The sequence below is a fragment of the Chamaea fasciata genome, unplaced genomic scaffold, assembly GCF_029207755.1.
Source record: "Chamaea fasciata isolate MVZ Bird 193981 ecotype frontalis unplaced genomic scaffold, bChaFas1.0.hap1 SCAF_3, whole genome shotgun sequence".
NCBI lineage: Eukaryota > Metazoa > Chordata > Aves > Passeriformes > Sylviidae > Chamaea > Chamaea fasciata.
In genome coordinates this window covers 3887944-3909265 of record NW_027094088.1, presented here as the reverse complement: position 1 = coordinate 3909265, position 21322 = coordinate 3887944, and the positions used below count along the sequence as shown (strand labels likewise).

At 38.6% G+C, this 21322-nt stretch overlaps 1 protein-coding gene across 4 annotated transcripts in view; it reads right to left on the bottom strand.

The window, feature by feature from the left end:
- Positions 1–21005, bottom strand: part of PLEK (pleckstrin) — a 49228-nt gene extending 28223 nt beyond the window's left edge. For 2 of the 4 annotated variants that reach the window (XM_066177771.1, XM_066177772.1), the window contains exon 1: positions 20992–21005. The gene's annotated coding sequence lies outside the window, so the exon portion shown is untranslated. Of the gene's footprint in view, positions 1–20595; positions 20636–20991 lie in introns of those variants that run through there. The other 2 variants (XM_066177770.1, XM_066177774.1) reach the window with 1 other exon arrangement.
- Between the last annotated feature and the right edge of the window lie 317 nt (positions 21006–21322).

Sequence of the window (21322 nt, the reverse complement as noted above, 5' to 3'; positions counted from 1 at the left end):
AATAATTTGCATACTTTGGTTTATTTTGTTTGTACATATGAACACATATGTATACACTGACACACTGGCAAGAAATACATGTGACATAAATTCACAAACTTCTGTCCTAGTAAAAAACACTTAAGACCCACAGTGTCCCAGCTCTCCAGCATTTAAAAATGCAATGAATAAATCCAGCTGATCCTGGCACAGGAGGGTTGTTATTCTCAGCCAGCTGGAAGTATACCCTTCCTAAGGCAAATTCTCACACCCACATTATGCCAAATGGGGCACCTCTTCTCTTACAACCTAACAGGTCCTGTAGCAATTCAGTTCAGAGGATGCTCAAGAAAAAGGCTGCAGATGGAGCAAGTTGTTTATAAAAGGAAGAACAGCAAGAGCAACTGTGTTGTACATGTCTCATATCCTAAGACTGAACGTTGCTGCCCAGGATTGCAGCACCCCTTTCATAGACAGCAGCAGGGATAGAAATTGGTTAATCACTTCTCTGGGGAAGGTGTAAATGGCATTTATCAGCTCTTATATCCTTCTCCCCTGAGTGAGGTTTAAGCACACAGAAATGAGATTTGCATTATTCTTCAATAAAAGATAATTCACGTGATGTTGGTTGAGTATCCATACCACCAGCTCTGATACCCCACACATGTAAAGCAAAATAACCCCATCAACTTCTTCTTGCTCATCAAGTGCTTTGCAAACAAAGTAAACGTTTGCACCTAGTAAAGGAGACCCAAGACTTCAGCAGTTCCCTGGAAAGTAATGTTTTGAATTTCTTTCATCCAGGAAAACTCTGTTGAATATTCATAGAATTTGAGTCACTACAAAACTGCTGCTGTGACAGTTTGATGCATTATTCAATCAGCAGCATTTAAATCTCCAGACAAGTTTGTTCTTTACACAGCTTTTTCTAATTAATATTTCCATTTTTATACGGAATTCCATAATTCAGAACACACTACACTAGGATTAAATATATATGTCAGAAAATGCTGACAATGTGTCAATCCAGCTGAAACCACAAAGCACTCATAGCTGGAGGTTTTATAAATGAGAGACTTCAAGATTTTTGTCATGAAGTGTCCAGCTGTCATTTTTATAAGAGAAACGAAATTAACATTCCAAATCTTTGTGTCACACCTATATTTAGAGGTAGCAGACAGCTCTTTGATACTGCTGAGTAACGGGATTCAAAAGCAAGTTATTAGTCATGATTATTACAGTTGTGATCCTGCACAGGGCTTGCATTAGATCATTAGATTTTGCACAAGGCTTTGTGTTTAGTGCAGCTACTACAGGCTTAGGTATCTCCTACCATCTGACTGTATATGAAACAGAAATAATACACCTCAAGTTTCCATGCTCTACTTTCGTATGGTAAAGACGTTTTACTGACTTCAGCTGAAGCTCTGTCCATTGGTTTGCAAATGCAGTGACCCTTACTCATTCCAGACCAGCAAAGAATCAGAAGACCTCCTTTATAAAATTCTTTGTATAAAAGATGTGTACAGAACTTCTGTACAATAAAGGTGTAAGTTTTGTAATACAAGGCTTTTGCGTGCCAGCAGAGGTTCTTTTTCATTTGGTTAAGAGCACTGCCCTCACTTACTATGTAAAATTTTGATGTGTGTGCTGTGTGTTCTGTTCTTCTAAAGCCCCATGCAAAGCTTTGATTAAAAAAGGACGTGGCACGTTGTAAATGCTAACCTCTTCCTGAGGCCTGAAACAAATGCGATGGCTTTCAAAACTCAAAGCACTGAGCATTGCCTTAACAGCTACGTCAACCCTGAAGCACAAAGCAGAAGCAGAGTGAGTCTTACAACATTCATGTTTTCCCTTAACCTTGCAAAGCTCACAAGTGATGACTTGCAAAGTCTCCTTTAGTGTAGCTAATCCAGACCTTTGGCCAGGAGAGACACACACTCCTGCCCATAGAGCCTTCTGTGCTGCATACTTGGCAGCTTCCACCAGCATTCCTTGGACTGCTTCCTTTTCCCCCTCTCCCTGATACCAGGATTTAAGGCTTCAAATCCCTATGAGCCTTGGCTTTCAGCCTTAGGGAGACAAGGTGGCATCGAGCTGGGAGGAGACAAACCAGTTCTCTCTACATCGTTTCTCTGTCTCTGCCATGAGGTTTTGTGAGCTCTCCCACTGCAGTCATCGGAGTTCGTAATCTTTTGACCCACAGTGAATTGCACTGTGAGTGCATAGAGACACAAACAGATCTCCATTGGAGACACAGCTTAAAAAGCAATGACAGACAGCCTCTCCATTAATTTTTATGCTAAAAAATATTAAATTTTAAAAAATTAATTCATAGCAGCATGTCTGCATTGACCAAGTGTAAGGCTCTGATAATCTGTTTGTCCTCACCCAGACACACTTGAGTCTTGGTGCTGCCATCCATGTCCAAGTGCTTTGCATGCTCTCTGTAACACCTTTGTTTCCCTAGCCCAGAGAACAGGCACTCCTACTTCCTTTATCCCAATAGTGAGGAACAGCCTGGTATCCCATCTAGGATCTGCAGCCTTTGAACAGTCCCAGGAGAAGAAATAATAAACTATCAGTGGATCATGATGAAGGCAAGAACTACATGACTGTGCTGGTGGTTAACTGGACCTTCTGCTCATTCTCAGCACAGTAAAGACAAGGTTGGGAGTCTGCTGTTACAGGAGTGACTGTCACAACACTGTCAGTAATATCCACATGAAACTACAATGTTGTGTGCTACAGGGACCAAATGTTCTCAGAAGCTTGAACTGAATCTCTATGAGTTTAATGTGAACCCCAGAGGGTCTGCAAACAAGTGGCAGCAGTGCAATATCACAACCTACCCTCTTTTCTGGCTGTGATGGATGGCACCCCTGCTCACTAGGTTCCTCTGCCAACAGATTCACCAAAGAAAGGCACTTCCACATTTCAAACTTATTGAGAGAACAAGCTGTGGCCAATTCTGTGCACAGAATATATAGGCTGAGTTGGTGCTTCCTTTTATTTGTTGGTTGTTGGGGGATTTTTTTAAATTAACTGTATAATTTTCACTTCTGGCTTCTGAGACATCTCTGGCTAAATACTTTGCTACAGGTAAGCTGTAGGAAACACCAGAGTATGAAAATAAAACTGAAGTCATCCCTGTTCTGTATGGAAACTATATGACTACCCTCCAAAGATTTAAAAAGCATTAAAACAAACAAACAAACAAACAAAAAGTATCATGCATCTACTCTGTTCAAGTCTGGCAACATTTTGTGTATCAGGACAAGGTAATAGCCAGATAAATATGCTGGTAATAGCATACAAATATGCTGGTCACCTCATTCTTTAATTCACAATGTTTACACTGAACTTTGCTTCCCTTAGGGTGGGTAGGAGGTAATTGCTTAAGAAAACCAAAGTCCCAAATGCACTCCTGGTAAAAAGTTCCACCAAAACATATGGAATGAACACGAGAGACAATTTTGCCCTAATATGCTAAAATGTGATTGAACTGCCCTTGCTTAAAACAGAACTGTAAGAATTTAGACCTAACCATTTTAATACAGATTAAGTATAACTTAAAGAAGTTGAGGAAACACCTCCAGGGAGGTTGTTTGTTCTAAATACAGTGAAAATATTTTCTCTACAGATCATTTACCCTATCTTAGAAAATATATATCTCTTTTTCCAGGGAGCAAGAACTAACATTTTGTACCTGGAAACAGGTACAGAATCAGTTGAACAATGAACTCATAGAGCTGAAAATTTTCTTGCAGGGTTGTTTTGCCTTTTTTTTTTTTTCTTTCAATAAAAGCAGCTATCAATTTTGACTTCTTTCTGCTTCAGCCCTGCAATGCCAGCAGCAGCCCTCAAGCACAAATAAGCAAGCAAAGAAGGAATGCTGCCATATACTTAGTTCCAGAACTGAGAGATGATCCAAACAGCACAAGAAAGGGAGATTATTTGCCACCTTGCAGTCTGCCTATAACCTTTATTTTTGGAGAACTATGGCCAGGACAGCTAAGTACACAATTCTGTCCTTATACTCAATTCTACAAATCCATGAGGAACCGTGCCTTAATCTGACACACCAGCTTCTGTCCAGGTATCTAGAGAGGAAACATTGGAGGGGAGTGGGCTTGGAGTCACAGTACAAGAAGGAGACAGAAGAATCTCAGAGTGTGCTTTTGACCCACAGGCACTGGGGGAAACAGTCACCAGGAGTCACCATATGAAAGTATCACTAGGAGTCTCCATATGAAAGTATAACAATAGCAGAGAACTCCCAAAAAAATCTCTATCTCAGTCACCTTTAATACTTCCTCTCAGTTCTGCTAGAAAGACTGTTCCTAACCTCAAAAATCTCCTACGGAGCTCCCCAGTGGTTTTTACTGGTAAGTAGCTTAAAGCTTCTGGCTCACTAAGCTCAGTGTCAATAACTTTCCACAGATTTCATACTAATCTCAAACTTCTCAGGTTTCACATCCTCTCACTGCTTATCTACATCTCATCTGTCATCTGTAATGGAGAGACAGAAAAGCTCTGTCTTTCTCTTCTCTCAGCATTTGCTGTTCAATCTATTACTCATTTCTCCTCGAAGGCTCTGAAGTAAGTGGCTATTTACAAAATATAAGGCCCCCAAGTCATTCAGTAACTTCTAATGTAATAATCCAAGAGGGTGGGAGAAGCAGCACTATATTCCATAGCATGGAATGAGCAAGGAAGCCCTTAGACCTCCAACACAGAGGGCATAGCAACTGAATACATCGATACCCTGTGGTGCAGCACTCCTCAAGATATTAGAAGTACTCCAAGTAGAAGTTGGCACAGCTCAGCCAAGCCAAGTATGTTGCTGAAAAACATTCAAGCTAGTTTTATACTACATAACAGAATTTCAATTGAGGAGAAAAAAGGGTGGAATCTGTTTTAACCCATCTCCTTCTTGCCTCTTGGGTAATTTTATTAAAATCTCATAGAAATGAAAAATTAAATGAGACAATGGTCTTTAGGATGCAGTGAAAAAAAGTAGGCTGACTGTCAAATCTCAGACCAGCTCTGAGTTACCTGTTGTTTAGCCCATTAAATGCAGAATTCCTGGAAAAACGACGAGGCTTTAATGCAATCTGAAATAGGTGGTACAGACCAGTGCTTTAAATTACCTCAAAAATACCAGAACATATCTCTGAAGTTGTTTCAACCATAGTCTACAACTTTTCACAAACAAGACTTCATTTAAAGTGAGCAGGTACAAATTATTAGTCATTCCAGTCAAGAGTAAATGTCCAGCTCTGGTAAGTTTTCTCCTCTGTATTCTTATCATTATTTCAATTCCCACTGCTCCAGTAAAAGAATATTAACTGCTGAGGATTCAGAGATTTAAAGCCATTTCTTCCAGGTCACAGTCACTTTGCTGCAATCACTGCCATGTGAATACTAATAACAGTAAAACTTTTATTTTACTTTCGTTCCCTTAGTGTATCATGATGAACCATAGGACTTACAGAGACTAATTTCCTGTCCATCTCCTGTGCATTCCCTGCTCTTATAACATTACAGTTCAACTCATGATGCAGCCCCTCTATCATTACGGACACTAATTTCATCTGGTGTACTGTGTTCAGATTTGTAATTTCATAAAACTAAAGCAACTCAGTAGGTGCCCTCAGCCCCGCTTCTGATTTTCATAAGAAACTCTTAATATTGGGGGTGGAGGGATGCAGGGGAAGGAGAAGAGTAACACAAAGCGTGCTCGACCCAAGCTTCAATTTCTTAAGAAACCTGACAAAAATTGCCGTAGGAAAAAAAAAGCAGCAATCAGAAATACTCCAGCCAATCAGTAGATGGAGCTGCTAACAGGAAATACAGAACCGTAGAATTGGTTCGGTTGTTAAAGACCTTTCACAGCTCTCATAAATGAGGATAATAGCACTTGAACAGAGCCCCCATTCCCTACTTCAAAGATGACTCCAAACTCTATCAAAATAAGCAGGTGCACCGTAACATTTCTAAAGACAGAACAAAAGCTCACTTCACCATTACACACCACTGCTAATCTCGTGCTTCTGTAACCAAAGTTAGGCTGCTGTGGTCCACAAGGTGCAACCCATAAATCTCTGAACAAGATTACAGTTTACCGTTTGGCCAAAGGACAGGATCCCAATAACCAATTTTTGTCATTATTTCAATTCCCACTGCTCCAGTAAAAGAAAATTAACTGCTGAGCAGTTAATACAGCAATTTTTTTTGCAGTGGGTCAGAGCACTCGGTGCTGTTTCAGTCCTCTTTAGCTGCCAATGAATTGGTAAAATTAAAACTCCACTGTAATACTAGAGATCCAACCCCCCCCTCCCCAAAAGTGCTTCGTTCTCAGGGGAATAACGTTAGCATTTATGGAAGTAAATGCCTCGGGGCTTTGTTAATGTGCTAATGAGCTAAAGCCTTCCACCTTCAGATCACAAGCATGAATCATATTCAGCTCAAAGGTAAAAATACTGTTTCTAGCAGGAATTTGATATCAAGTTCTAATTCCAGCCTCTCCATCACAATTTCATCTTTATGCTTTCCATGCAGCTTTATTTTCCAAGTCACACAGCCCAGCAGAGCCTTCTACTAAGGGCCACTAATCACTGCAAGATTCAAAATAATTTTAATATAGATCTTCAAGATATACAGATTACCAAACTAAAAAAAAAAAATGAAAAAGAAAAAGAATTTTTTAAATATAAGCTCTACAAATCTGAATTCACAGAAATGTCCCAAATACTAAGGCTTTTCAGCAAAGAGCTACAGAAAGCAAAATCTCTAAAAAATATCAGCTGCTTTAGATGCCTTTAACACTATAGAGTCCACTATGGCCACATTATACTATTTAAATGATCCGGTTTTACTTAAACACAGCAAACAGGTATAACTGAGATACAGTTTTACAAATAAGTCAGACAAAATATAAAAAATTTACTTTGAGAAATAAAGTAACGGGGAGCGAGGTTTTGCATTCCAGTATTTGCAAAGTCCCACAGTCCTTGTAACCCCCTTTCCCGCTGATTTAAAATCACGGGGTGATGCCCTTATGGTTGCTCCTTGTCACAGCAGAGGTTCATCTCTTCCACAGGAGGGAGCTTTTCTCTTGCTAAGACGACACTCTCTCTCAGTTCTCAATTTGGAAATGTGTAGGAGCTCTAAACATGCTGGAGTGCCCCACGCCTGACAGCTTCCACACAGGATTACCAAAGATTTAAAAAAAAAAAAAAAAAAAAAACCAAAAAAAAAAACACCTCATAAAATGAAAGATCGAGCATTTTATAAGCTAAACCATTCTTGCACCCTTGTTTATGTCCCATTATTACTATCCCCTAATGCAATTACTTATATAATGGAAAAACCTGAGCACATCAAGTCCAACACCATTTATATCCAGCTATATCTGATGTATATAAATTTCACTTCTGTGGCTGAAGGTATCAGCTATCCAGATAGTAATAGAAGAGGAACAATAAATCTCAGTAATATGGAGAGTTTAACATCTGGCCTAACAACTGAAAATAATATTTGAATACTTGAAAATATATCTTATATAACACAAAAAGAAGGAATCTTTTCTTTGATCAACTATGTATTAAGCCAGTAAGTGACAGTCAGCTTTTACCAGGGTCAACCTTAATGGCTACTTTTTTTTCCAGAAAAACAGCTCACGTCCATCATTCAGGATTCTGTGCCACACTTGACCCTACAGCTCAGAGCTGCATTTTCCATTGAGGTAACACTGTGCTATCATCACGTTTCCCAGCTGCTACTTCCACAACTGTTTCCTTAGGGGGGGAAAAAAAATCACAAAATGCAGAGGTAAGAGTGATGCTTAAACTGTCTAGTTTTACAGGAGAATTTCATATTCCCTGCTGTCTAAGTTCAGTCCAAGAATCCCAGATCAAAGCCCTGTGGAGCAAAATGAGGTAGAAAGGATTAGACAAAATACAACTTCTGCTCCAAAGGTCTTCCATGCTGCTCAGAACCCCTTCCTCCTATTAAAGTCATAGGTGAAAAAAATACTACAAATCTTCCTTGTCTTCAAATCCTTGCTGCTATTTCAAAACCAACTATGGTAATAATCATGCAGGCTGTGTTTTGGCTTACACATAATCAACACCCAGTAAAAACAGCTCCACAGAAGGCTAAATGTCAAGTCAGAAAAGCCAGCTCTGACTGATAACTTTTTAGTGTTAAATTTCCATTAATCAAAGCCTTATCTAAAATATCTGTAATCTACAGACCACGTCAAACCACACTCTGGGCTCCTGGGCAATTTCTCAGAACAAAACTGTTCCTATTCACAAGTAATTAACTCTGCAAAGTTATCATTCTATATGGTAAATATAAACAAACAAAAAAAAAAAAAAAAAAAAAGAAAGAAACAATACAGGTCAGATAGCATTGTTGGAAAAAAGACTGCAAGGCAACCAGAATCTTGTTTGTTTAACATTAATAAGTCCCAGAGGGAAAAGAGACAGCTGTGTAAAGCCACCTTAGTTGTCCCCCCCCTTTTTTTTTTCCGTGGTAATTACAACTGTTGCTGATGTTTCATACAATGAAATGCCTGAAGAGACTTTTCAGAGTTCAGTGTGAATACAGATAAAGCTGGAACATAGAAAGCAGATTAAAAAGCACCTTCAGTGATACATTTTGAAAGGTAGCCAAAATCATCTTGGAAAATCTCCTTAGGTCCAGTAAAAATCTTTACTGAGGGACACTGTGTATCAGCACTCATTTGACTTACTGGGAGTGCAAGGACTTAAAGCGAACTTGACATCAAGTCTCCCTTTAGGACCTAAAATGACATCATGTCAATAATCACACTCATTCTGACTTCTGTTCTATTTCTTAAGTAGGTGTTTTGATTTTGTTTGTTTGTTTGTTTGGGGGGTTTTTTTCTGCATTTGAAAAGAAATTAAGGAGTTTTTAAAGATTCTGAAAACAATCACTTACACTTTTGTGTTAGTTGCGGTTTCAAGTCTTACAACTTGAAACTGCAACTGAGAAACACAAAATGCTGGAGTCAACTTTAAGAAAAAAGGCAAAGGACAGAGTATAAAGTATCTAATTAGAACTCATCTGGGAAACAAGAATTACTTGGTTTCACCTCAGTTCCAATATTATAAACTGACCCACAATGTTTTAACCAAAGCTAGATACACACATATATAGTTTGAATTTCAGAGTTGCTAAGCATCTACCTGCTTTACTTGACTTGAAAAAAAAGAACATTAGAAGCTGTAAGAAACAGAAAAAATTTGCAGCATTCTGCAAAAGGAAAATTGTCTCTTGTTATTTAAAGCCTTACCTAATACTAAAGATCCTTCAAAAATTACTTTTCAAATAAAACTGGAAAAAACATATGCCAACTAAAACCTTAACCAAAAAACTTTTTGATTTTCAAGCATATCTAGTGAAAATGAAATACATACACACAAAGAGTTAACTGGAATTTTGGGATGCTTTATTTGTTTGATCTAGAAGGCAGAAATTTTGTGACAATTTTCTTTTTCTACAAAAACCTGTTTTGATTCAAAGAGCTCTGTAAGAAGTATTTCATAGGTAAGACTGTATATAACTAAGTAACATTATATAAACTACTTACCTCTATCATACCTGTAAAATTTCTATGGCTCATAGATGTAAGTGATGAGTGTGATTTTTTTTTCATTCAAAGTATTTCCTTCTAACAAGACGAAGGGTTAAAATAATCACTTGGCTCTCTAAGGTTTTATTGGCCTCAACCTTTTCTTATTCCAAATTAGTGAAAATAAACTGTAGAGTACAATCCTTCCTAAACTACATATCTACTTACACCTGAACATTAATGGATCCCAGATCTTTTATCTTTATGGTTTCTTTTTGGGCTACCCTTGCATAGGAGAATTTTGACTGGAGAGCTGAACCACAGTCTCCAGAGGACATGACAAAACAAACACAAGAAACAAGCAGAGAAACAGAATGGTTATGAGGACTCTTCTGCTTCAGATAGATTTGCGTTTGAAGATGAAACCTGAATCTGGGCACCTACAGCACCTCCAGCTCAGAAGCAAGTCAACACATTGTTTTGGAAGCTCACTTCCATGGAATATGAAATACTGGTATGATCCCTGGATATTATTGCAACATACATTCAGCATTACCATTTCTGTCATTAAACCATTTAAAAAGTTTTACAATCCAAAATGGCTTTCTTTAAGGTATTTGGCCTGTCTGGTAAAAGAGACTTAAAACAGTCAGTGTGATGCACTGCCATTTCTGAGTAATTTCCATCTGTGAAATAGCAATGGACACAAAAGTGGTCTTATTTTCAATCATTTGAGTACAACAAATAAGAGCTGGAGACTGCAAAAGTGCCTGCAGGTTGGGAATGTGTGAGTAAAGTTAAGCCTGGAAAAAGGGAGTGTGTGTGGGAAGGTGTTTTAAGATTTTTTTATTTCTCATCATCCTACTCTGATAACTGCTAATAAATTAAATTGGTTTCCCCAAGTTGAGTCTTTTTTTCCCCATAGCAGGAACTGGTGAGTGATCTCTCTCTGCCCTAATCTCCACCCTTGAGCCTTTGGTTATATTTTTCTTTCTCCTGTCCAGCTGAGGAGAGCTGTAATAAAGCTTTGGTGGGCACCTGGTGTTCAGCCACGGTAAAGCCACCATGGTAAGAATGAGAATTATTTCAAATCAGTTCTAATCACGTGTATAAAGAGAAATAATAGTCAAACAAAAACAGATCAGCCAATATTGACAGCAGAAAAAAGAACTGACTCCAGGTATGAGAAAAAGGTTTCAGACCCCAGCCAGGTTCACTGAGTGAGGCCAAAACTCAATTACGTCTCCAATTCTAATGGTGTTCTGTGAACCTTTGCCCTTGTATTTGCAATACCTCACAAAGCTAGTATGATCATACTCCCAAATACCAGTTTCAAAATCAACTTTTCAGAAAAGAAAAAAAAAATAATGTTTAGAGTACCAGAAATAAAGAAATTTGGTTTCCTGCACACTAATATTCTATATTTGATTGACTGGTCTTTAAAAAGTTGAGAATTCCAGCTGAAGCTTTTATACAAGTAGGACAATAAGGTGTTTGTCCTCTATGGATTTTTGGTTTAATGAAAGATATAAACCTATCTCTTTCCTCATGCAAGGATAATACAAAAATCCTTCTCTGCTCTGTGGTCTGTTTTCACACAAAAAACTCAGTCTTTTGGAGAATTTTGCTTGTCAAATGCAGCTCATCATCACTGCATACGCCTCATTACTTAAAGCTAGCTAAAAAAAAAGGCTTGTCAAAATGTCAGTGGCAGCAGTAGTCCTTCCCCAGCCATGGGTTTTTGGGTTTGGGGGTTTTTTTTAAACTCAAAGAGTTACTGGCATTCACATCAGCAAAAACACATCTATATAGGAGATTTTAAAACAAAAAAGGGGGATATGGGTGTGGCTTATCCAGTTAAGTCATAATGAAAGCTCCATTGCAGCTCATTTGTAGTATATTTTAACCCTCATATGAGAGGACCACATTTAGCCTTTGCAGCCATTCCCTGGAAAAGGGAGTCCTCAAGTGTTCCAACAGCATTCTTCTCAGGAGCAGTGCCAGAAATTTAATGTGCGTGGTTTTTTTTTCAGTGACTCCTCACTCTGGCTAATAGATGAAAACCCTGCACCATTCCAATACCACATATGGAGAGCTGCAGACTCCAGTTTTCTTACATCTACGTTCTTTTTAAACAGCCCTCAGAACACGCACAAGTTGTTTCTATTAGTGCTGCAGTCAAGAACACATCGGCTACAATGAAACAGCAAAATTTAAATCCAGCCAAAAATATTCTGCTTTGGTCTACTGTTAGTTTAAGCTTTTGCCCGACATCCACTTGCTCTCCAATCCCATGGAGAGCTGCTCCTCAAACAGCCTGAAGTTTATTTTGCTTTTACTGCAACTCTTCACTATGCAGCTGCGCAGTAGTAAACATGACCTTAACACTGAGTGGAAGTTTGGCAACAGCTTGATTGCAAATGTAATCTACAACAGCCATGGAAGTTGGCCAAGCCAAAAGCAGAGTTACAGCTCCTAAAAACTCAGGCTATAAATGGCTATACAATATCACACTTCACACTGCAGTTTGCAAGTGTGATTAACTGCTGGGCTGTGCTACACCTGCAAATCATTCCTCTGTTTGCAAACGCTGCAGAGTTAATGCAGATGCCCCAGCATCTGCCTTTAAATCAGGTAACAGTAAATGAAGAGTAATAAATCAGTAATATTGTTTGAAACGTGCATTGTTAAACAAGTGTGCAAGTCTCCATGGGATCAGGACCTTGGATGGTGAAGTGATGATCTAAAGTGCATTGGAAGATAAAATGGTAGGGTAATTTTAATGGGTCAAAATGATGGCCTGGTTAATGTAGCAGATAAAAATGAAAAGCCTTCATCAAGTTGTTAGGATAAATGTTTTAAAGCCTTTCTGAGGTTTTTAAAGTCTGGGTTTCTAAAGCTTTGTAGTTATAAAACACATACTATTGCCATGTTTTATAAGATAATAAGATAGAGGGAGCATCTGAAACATGAACACCTCTGAGATTTACTTACAAGCAGGCCACAGAAATAGCTAGTGCTGCCCTTGCTGCTGTCAAAATGAAAGATGAAGCAAAAAGATGAGGTTTCTCTGACAGCAATTGTCTAGGTACAGATAAAAAGAAGAAGAAAATAAAGAGATGCAATTAAGTTGATTGTAACAGAATCCCTGAAGTGAACACTCTGATAAAATTCTGTGGCCAGTTATTACAGGTCACCATATGGGAAGAGACATCAAAAGTCAATCCTCATGGCATCTTCCATTCTCAAAACAGCACCAAGTAGATACTTGCCTCAGGGATACACTTCCAAAGTCACAAAAAGCACTTCAAAATTATTCTCCTTTGAATAATTTCCTCACTTAAACTGGCTTAAATCCCAACCCAACAATTTTTCAATAACTTTAAATAATTTTCAGCTACAGCATAGTCAGGCCCTAAACAATTGACTTTCAGAGCAGCTTTGTAATCAGCTTAATTTGTAGCTGTCTCTCCACACTTCTCACAACCACAGGTCCCTGACTCTCCCCAGTGCCTCACCAGTGGCCATTCCATCACAGGCTTGAGCAGATCAGAAGGATGACTTGGGGCACACTCATTTGCAGGGAGGTTAATTTTCACACAAATCAAACTCCCAGGTTTCTGCCATGCTGGCAGCCCTGGGAATACAAATTATGGCATCAGGTCAAAAAGGTGTAGCAGGGATTAGCTGTACCTCAACGAAATGTTAAATAGTATTTTCATACTAAAGTTCAGGCCTTGGCTCACTACAGCACTTGCAACCCGGCTCATCAAAGCACACTGACTTGAGGCCCCAGTTACTATGGTGATAAGCATGGAATAAATGTTTATATATAATTAGTTAAATTATCCCTTCAAGAAAGCAGTCGTCCTTCTCACAGGCAGGTACTCATGTTTTTTTTTTTAACTAAATAGATGTAATAACAAATTTAAATTTTAAAGCTTGAGAATCACTACTATTCATCCACATAATAATTTAAATCCAAAGCAAGAATTAAAAAAAAAGGGGGAAAAAATTAATCGATGAGAAACCCATCTCTTCTGAAAACTACACTGTAAATGCCCTACGAAATAGGTTAATGCTTGGTTTTGAACATTTTAGGGTTTTGCTTAATAAAAACAGGAATGATTAATAAAACTGTCTTCTTGTCTAATAAAACCTAAAAAATACTCACTGAATGAAACACTAATATATGAGTCCTTTTCTTCTGTGCAATCACTAAATCAAGTCAATCCTACTTGTAAAACATAAGCAGCATTTTCTAACTCTAAGCTTACTGCAAAAGCAATACGCTGATATAAACAAGTTAATTTAGACAAAATGCTTAGTCCATAAACTCATGAGTAGCTCACTTCCTTTTTCAAAAGACTATGAATCAGCAATTACTGTGGAACCATCTGCCACAAAGATGAATATTCTGCTCAGGGTTTTAGGGAACCGTCAGCCACAATATTTACATGTACCTTGGTTTATTTTTTTTTTTTAATTTAGAAAATACAGTCCTAAAATGTCAGCACTAATCACATGACTTAGGATATAAAATGGCCTTAAATTAAAGGAATATTTAAGTTCAGAGCAGACAAGATGATTTCCTAGGATCAATAACTATGAAAACTAACAACAAAACTTAACCAAGCACTGAATTCTTCCCTGAAGAAAAACAATTAATTGACCAAATGCAGTAGAAACATTGCCAGCTGATGAGCTGTTACTTTCCAGTCTGCCAACATAACTACCTGAGTTTTCTCTCCCCAGCCCAACTGCTTGGTAAATTAACTTCAGAAAAACTTCAGCTCCATGAAGTGTTTAAGCTAAGAGGGATCACATTTTTAAGAACTGAGTTAGGAAGCAGACACATGCAGGTTCATAAAAGCAGATCATATGTGGGAAACTTCCAGGAAAAAGGGCAAAACCAATGGTATATTCCTTTTTCCTGCAGCATGGCAGGAGCCAATGCACACACCTGCCATCTACCCACACGCTACAACCTTCTGGTAAGGAACAGTGAGTTCCTAACCCTAATAAACTCATAGAATAACATTTAGTTATCCTTCACATGTAGGCTGTAAATTCCTCCAAGGCAAAGAGCTTCTGCAGTGCCCTGCACTTGTTGACACACAAAATATAAAGGGAAGATGTACAGCTGAATGAAAAAGCAGAAGGTAATTTTGACTTGCTCTAAGAATAGGCCAAATGCCTTCCTCCAGTTTGCATGCAAATTTATTACTGAAGACAATGCAGGTCTTTGAGGGAAGAAACTCAGCTTAGAATCTGATTATCTCTTCAGAAACCATCCAAATTTTAAAATGCCTTCTCAAACACCAAGGTTTACAGCTTTAGCATCTTCTGTCAAGGGAGTTTTAAGTGATAAATCGTTACATATTTGTATAATCTATCTTTGTTTCATCTGAGCGTTAGTTGCAGGAAGCAGAGTGTTATTGCAAAAGGCAGTAACTAGGTAATCAAGTCTAAATGTCCTTTTATCATTAAAAACGTGTTACTATTAATTCATAAAACATTCATTTACATTTTCAAGATAATCCATAGCAAGGAACCAGACATCCCCAAACACAGATAAGAAGAGCTATTGGTTGTGCTGAAAGCCAGATAAATTGACTACTATGCAGCAAAGTAATTTCAAAGTGGTTTTTTTTTTTTTTAATCAATATCTTTAATATTTTGAGTTGCTTCTAACTTTTATGGGCCACAGTCTTAAGGACACTGTTTTCATTTAAACATGAAACAGTAAAGACAGTAAAGAGTTTAGTTGAATACCTTTACTAGAACCAGCCAATTTAGGCTGTAGCACAAAAAAAAAAAAAAAAGAAAAAAGAAACAAAAGGAGCAGCTTTTAAGACTTGTCTTGCTTTTAATACCTGCAATTTCATTAGTGAGCTGCTCTGTTTATCTCTTCTATGCAGATGCAAAAGTTTATCTAACACTGAGGACATTGCATTTTGAAACTTTGATAAGTCACTAAGAATCCTTTTGTTCTTTCCATTTATCCTCTACAAAAAAGTATTAGGCTGGACATATCAAGGAAGGTTGAATTTACCATATTTTAATATCATGTACTTTTCAGTAAGTTAAATATGGATTACAGTATGTAAATAACAATGCACATTTAAATGCACTACAGATTTGTGTAAGAATTCCTGAATCCTCCACCATTTGAAAGAGGGCCTAAAGTCTACACATCCACCTGAGATACCTACTGTGTAAGGTCACATAGAAAATGAGTGACAAATCTGTTGTTAAAAATCCTCTATTTCAGCTCACTGGTGTAAACTGAGCATTAGGGGAGATGTTCCCAAAATGACATCCAGAAAAGCACTAGAACACTTGTCTTAGACATCAGGATTATCACTTATCAACCTCACTGATGGTTAAGTAATGGCTTTGTGCATAGCTGTAGCAAAAAAAAAATCAAGAAGGGCTGCCCAGAGCAACAGCTTTTCACTGGTCACCTCAGGGATGCAGCAGGCTTCCAGCTCAGCCTCACTGCTCCAGTGAAATTCCTGGGAAATTGGTTTTATATCTTAACTACAAGTTATCTGCAGAGTTACCCCAGTCCAAACTCTCTCAAAATGTAAGTATCCCAAAACTGTCATGAGATGTCAGCCTCAAAGCTGGCTACTCATGAATGTAGATCTTGAGCAAATACTTAAAACTGGCTACTATGATGCCAAGAACTGAGCACTTTAAGCTCCTTTATTCTACAACATACATCTACACGTGTGCATTCAGTCAGAATAAACACCCATATGTTCAGAAAGAAATCAATAACAAATTAACCACTTGAGCAGTAAAATGTGTACTGTCTGTTACTAAAATACCAATAAAATAAAGGACTTACACTGTGAGGCTGGTTCTTTAAGGATTATATAAACTAGATACATAATTGAACACTATAAAAACAAGATACACTCTTAAAAGGGGAGCCCGGACTGCTTCAGTGATGGATGTTTTTTTATCTTAATCTCACAAGCTTTGCTGGCTTTATACATTCAGTGTTCTTTTTTAACACCTTGAGGGACCTTGATCATGTAGCAGCATTTCCTCTTTAAAAAGCCCATTTGCAGGGTCACTCAGATTTGCAGGAACTGGGAGGCTCTGAGAGCAACACCGCTCATATCTGAGGAAGTTTTTTGGTTTGTTTTTGAAACACTCCTTACTCCACACAGCTATTTCAAAGGCTCTTAAGTCCCAGGGTTTGCAACAGCTTTAGGGTATATCCAGAGGCTTTCGAGTGTTGAAAACCAGGTTATACTGAAAATTATTTCTCTGTAGAATTAATCTAAAATATGCTCTATTTATTGCACTCAGAACAGCAGTGCTTAAAAAAAAAAAAAAGAAAAGAAAAAAAAAGCTAACAGCCCACACAAGAAGGGCTGCAGGTTGTTCAACATTAAATGTAGCTCTTCATTTACATGTGTGAGAAAAAGTGGAATCCTTCACACACAGCAGAGAAATACTCTCACTGTACCAGATGTGGGCATATCTGGTGTGCTGCCCATATAGACTGACCTGGTCAGGAGAGGCAGATTGGGTTTCACCACCAAGAGGATTACAGATTACTCCTTCACCCTAACAGCATCCCTTCTCTCTTCGCTGACCTTAAGCTAAATCCAGTGCTAACTGCTGCTGCATTTGACCAGCAAAGGGCTGGGAATGTATTCCCTGCCATTTAAGCATTAATTAGTCCCTTCCATCCCAGAGTAGGATTACAGGATGCAGACACAGAGAATGAAAGCTTTCAGCTGCTTGCTCCTGAGGTCTTGGTTTAAGTACTGCTGGAGCTGGAGAGGTCACATCCAGCAGCACAAGGGAGTATTGATAACCTGTGTTTATTCTTTGCTACGGATGTCAGAATCAGGAAGCGGCATGTTGCCTCACTGGGCCATGATGGTGTTGCTCAGAATGGTTTCTATTTGCAAGAGGGACAGAACATAAACATTTCCCAGACACATCCTACACTTTCAGCTCCGGGGAGGTAGCAAAATACTCCTGCAAGCACAAGTCAGGCAGAAAACTGCAAATTATGTTGACCAAAAAGCCGCTGGAGTGTTGTTTCTTCTAGTCCAAAATAGGTGTGAGCTATTACAGGAAAAAGACACTGACTTCAGTTTCACTGAGGTTCGTCAGAAGGGCAGTAGGGCCTCATCCACAGGCTGCACTAACCCCGGGAACACTCAGTCCCAGTGGGTCCAGCAGAACTGGATACATTTCACTAAATCTTTTCCAGTTCTAACCCATGAAGTCATAGCATTAGTAACATGCTTATTACAACGTTGAACAAGTTTCCATAATTTATTTTTTTTTTAATACCGAGATTTGCGTGCAGTACAAAGGCCTCATGGCATTGTGAGGTTCAAGTGCACACCTTGCTTTTCTGGGCATTAAGTCTCTTCTGCAAATTTACCAGCTGTTCCTAAATCTGCAGAAGGGGTCATATGACTACTTCAACTGAATGAGAAAAGACCAAGCTGAAGTTCTTTAAAAGATAATACAAACATTTTTCAACACAGTGTCATCTCATTAGTACTATCCTGATAACTAATAATCTAATTTTTTTTTTCTGGCACTGTTCTCTTCAGCCTCTTTTTGGTTCTTTATACATAAACACATGATCCAAAGTCACAAAATGTTCTGTTGCATTTCCCACCAGCTGAAAAGCATTAGAATCATTACTGGTCTTATTGTTCCTGCCACAGACCAGGCTTACAGAAGTGGGTTGTTTGAAACTAGATTTCGTATTGAGGACAGCCTGGAGTATCTCTTGTTGTATAATACATGCTGCATAAACTAGGGACGGTACATTTAAGGATTTTATCATCCAGTGGAAAATTGTTCGGGCTTCAGCAAAAATTCCAGTGGTGGTACTTTACAATGAAATCTGAAATTGTTTTCAGCGTGCAAAAGCAGGCTGCAAAATAAAATGTACAAGTTGCAGAGAGCAGTATTCTTCCCTATTGACAGAAGGAAGAAAAATAGCACAGCATGACTAAGACACCCCCAATTTCCTGGTATTTACTTAAGAACTCCACTGTCATTACGTATACATTTTGTCTGCAGGGAGACAGAACCAGAGGGAATATTGATAGGAAAAGAAGAGAAAATGTCTTTATTCTGACTTTTGAAATCTCATCTGGAAACATTGCAGGTCCTTTCAGAAAGGAAAATTTCTATTTTTCTCTTGTGGGAGAGTTCAGAATCAGCCTGACGGATCAGAAGCCGATATTAAATCTACTGAAGTTATGAATCAATTCCACACCAGAAACTCGATGGTGCTTTGCCAAGTAAGTAGGAGGCAGAGGCACCATGACTTAACACTGTACCAGGGGAACACTCTGCACACCATTCCTGGCAAATGCCCCTTTTAATTAGACAGTCTTCTGCGAGATGAAGGCCCAAGGACTTAAATCACTCAAAATCTTCAGATTAACAGAGATTAACAGCAAGTCCAGCCAATTTTTAATTCCTGTAATAGATTCTTTAACTTCAGTGCAAAGCAAGAGCTCCCAGTAGCTTCAGTGACACACACACACACAATGCAAAAACATTGCAGTCTGTAACCTGCAGTCTATTACCTACCTCTAAGGAGGAAGAGGGTGCCAGGAAGCCAAAGCTACTTACAATTCCTTGGGCAAGCATACTATGTTACAAGTGCGAAGAGCAAGCATAAAACCCAGGAAGTCTGAATGCTTGGGATTCAGGACTTGAACCTGCTTTATGTGAACAGAACACAGAATCCCCATCCAGCAGCTTGAGTGTAACTTCACTTTCTACTGAAACTTCCACACACCATTAAAGAGCTGATGTGATTTTCTAGTCCTGTGCTGCAGGTGCAAAATACCTGAATACTACCATGATAAGAAAAAGGCAGTATGCAATGTTGATCCAAACAGACAGACAGGCATAGCTGATAGGCCAGGTGCTTTGCACCTTGAGAAAAGAATATCACTTTTTGAATTCCCTGGGAAAGAAAAAAAAATCCCATCCTGTGGCCAACAGATCTTTCTTACTGGCATATGGGGTTATACTCCCTCAGTGACAAACCACAGAGTCCTCAGTGTGCACTCCCAAGGATCTCTGCATGGAACAGCAGCCCTGAGCAGAGAATTCCACACACAGGTGACTCCCTCAGTGTGGTCTCATTGCCTCAGCTAAAGGGCTATGAACATATACATTAATATATGTGATCATGCTGCATCATGTTTTCCTTGAAAGCTCTAACACGCTACTTCATTTTCCATACTGCTGACAGCACTGCAAATGAAAACAGATTGCATGAGCACAGAGATTATGGCAGTAAAAGCTGTAGAATAAATGCACAACTAAGCTAGATGCAATTTAACATATCACACCACAGACAGTATTTGTTAATGCCATTTTTTTTTGGTCCTCCATGACAACACAGAGGTTAATAGTGCAGAACCTTGCACTAATTAACTCCCCACAACACACACTGATAGGCTAAAAGGTGCTCCACAGGAAAACACGTATGCTGATTAGTTTTGAAATAGTCAGGTTGCTAACTGGTATTCAAAATTTGTCCCCAACTCAACCTGTTAGAGGATCAGCAACAAAGCAGTTCCTTACTTTTCTCTCTGCTACAAGAAAGACAACAAATAAAGACCTTTTTGTCATAGTTTCAGTTCAGATTGTTGTTTTGCCATGAAAGCATTGGTCTACTTTACTGCCTGAGTCATCACCTTCAGAATTTGCACTGGCCCAAACCTGAACCAGTCAGCCAATACATGACCAGTGATAAAACAGTAATTCAGGAGATTGTTTCTACAACATTGGAGTTACATACATTAATAGCTCATTAACAACATGTCTCTACACCCTTAATCAGTTACTGCAGGAAGAAAAGAACTTCACAAGTCAGATTGATACACATCGATCTTTAGCAGAATTAAGCAAAATAAATAAGACTTTGCAAAGGTTTCAAACAAGCACATAAGTGGAAAAAAAAAAAAATCAAACACTACTCCAGCACTTACTTCCATTTGTTGCAAGGTCTTTGAGAAGTCAGCCCATAACAGCTCCCCAGAACAAATGTCTTCAGAAAAAAAGCAGCCAATTATACCAACCCCAGCAACAGCTGGATGCCATCCGGAATTCTTAATAAACTGCTGGGCAAACAAGATCACTACGTGAAAGTATTACACTAACAGCAGTCTCTAGAAAAATGCAACCTTTTAGTCTCAATCTTTCTTGCAAGTTGTTTCCTTATTGTTCTGGAGAGACTTATCTAGTAACGTGATTATTATAGGCACAGGAACAAAGACAAAGAAAGCATTTTTATCCTCAGTTCATCCTAGCCAGAACTGGCAGTAAGTTTAGGAAATCAGAAGACCACTCTGCTGCTAGTAGGGACACAAAAGAACCACACTCACCCGACAGGTTGAAGTGAGGAAAGAAAAGGGACGTTTATTGTTGTTTTGGGTTTAAATAGGATTTGAAGTTTGATCCAGGATTGGAGGACAAAGGGGACATCCCTCTGACCCCAATGGTCATCTCAGAAGTTTATCACACATTGGTATGTGAAAACAATTTACTTGTATATGTTACATTCGTGAGAAACTCTATTAGAAATATGTAAACAGTCATCAGAAGGCTGAAAATCAGGGCGACACCACTCTTCATAATGCAGTTAAGAAAATAAATCAAGAAGTTTTTGTAATGGTTTTCAGTTTGAGGCTTCAATTCCTCGGGGGCTGTTAATGA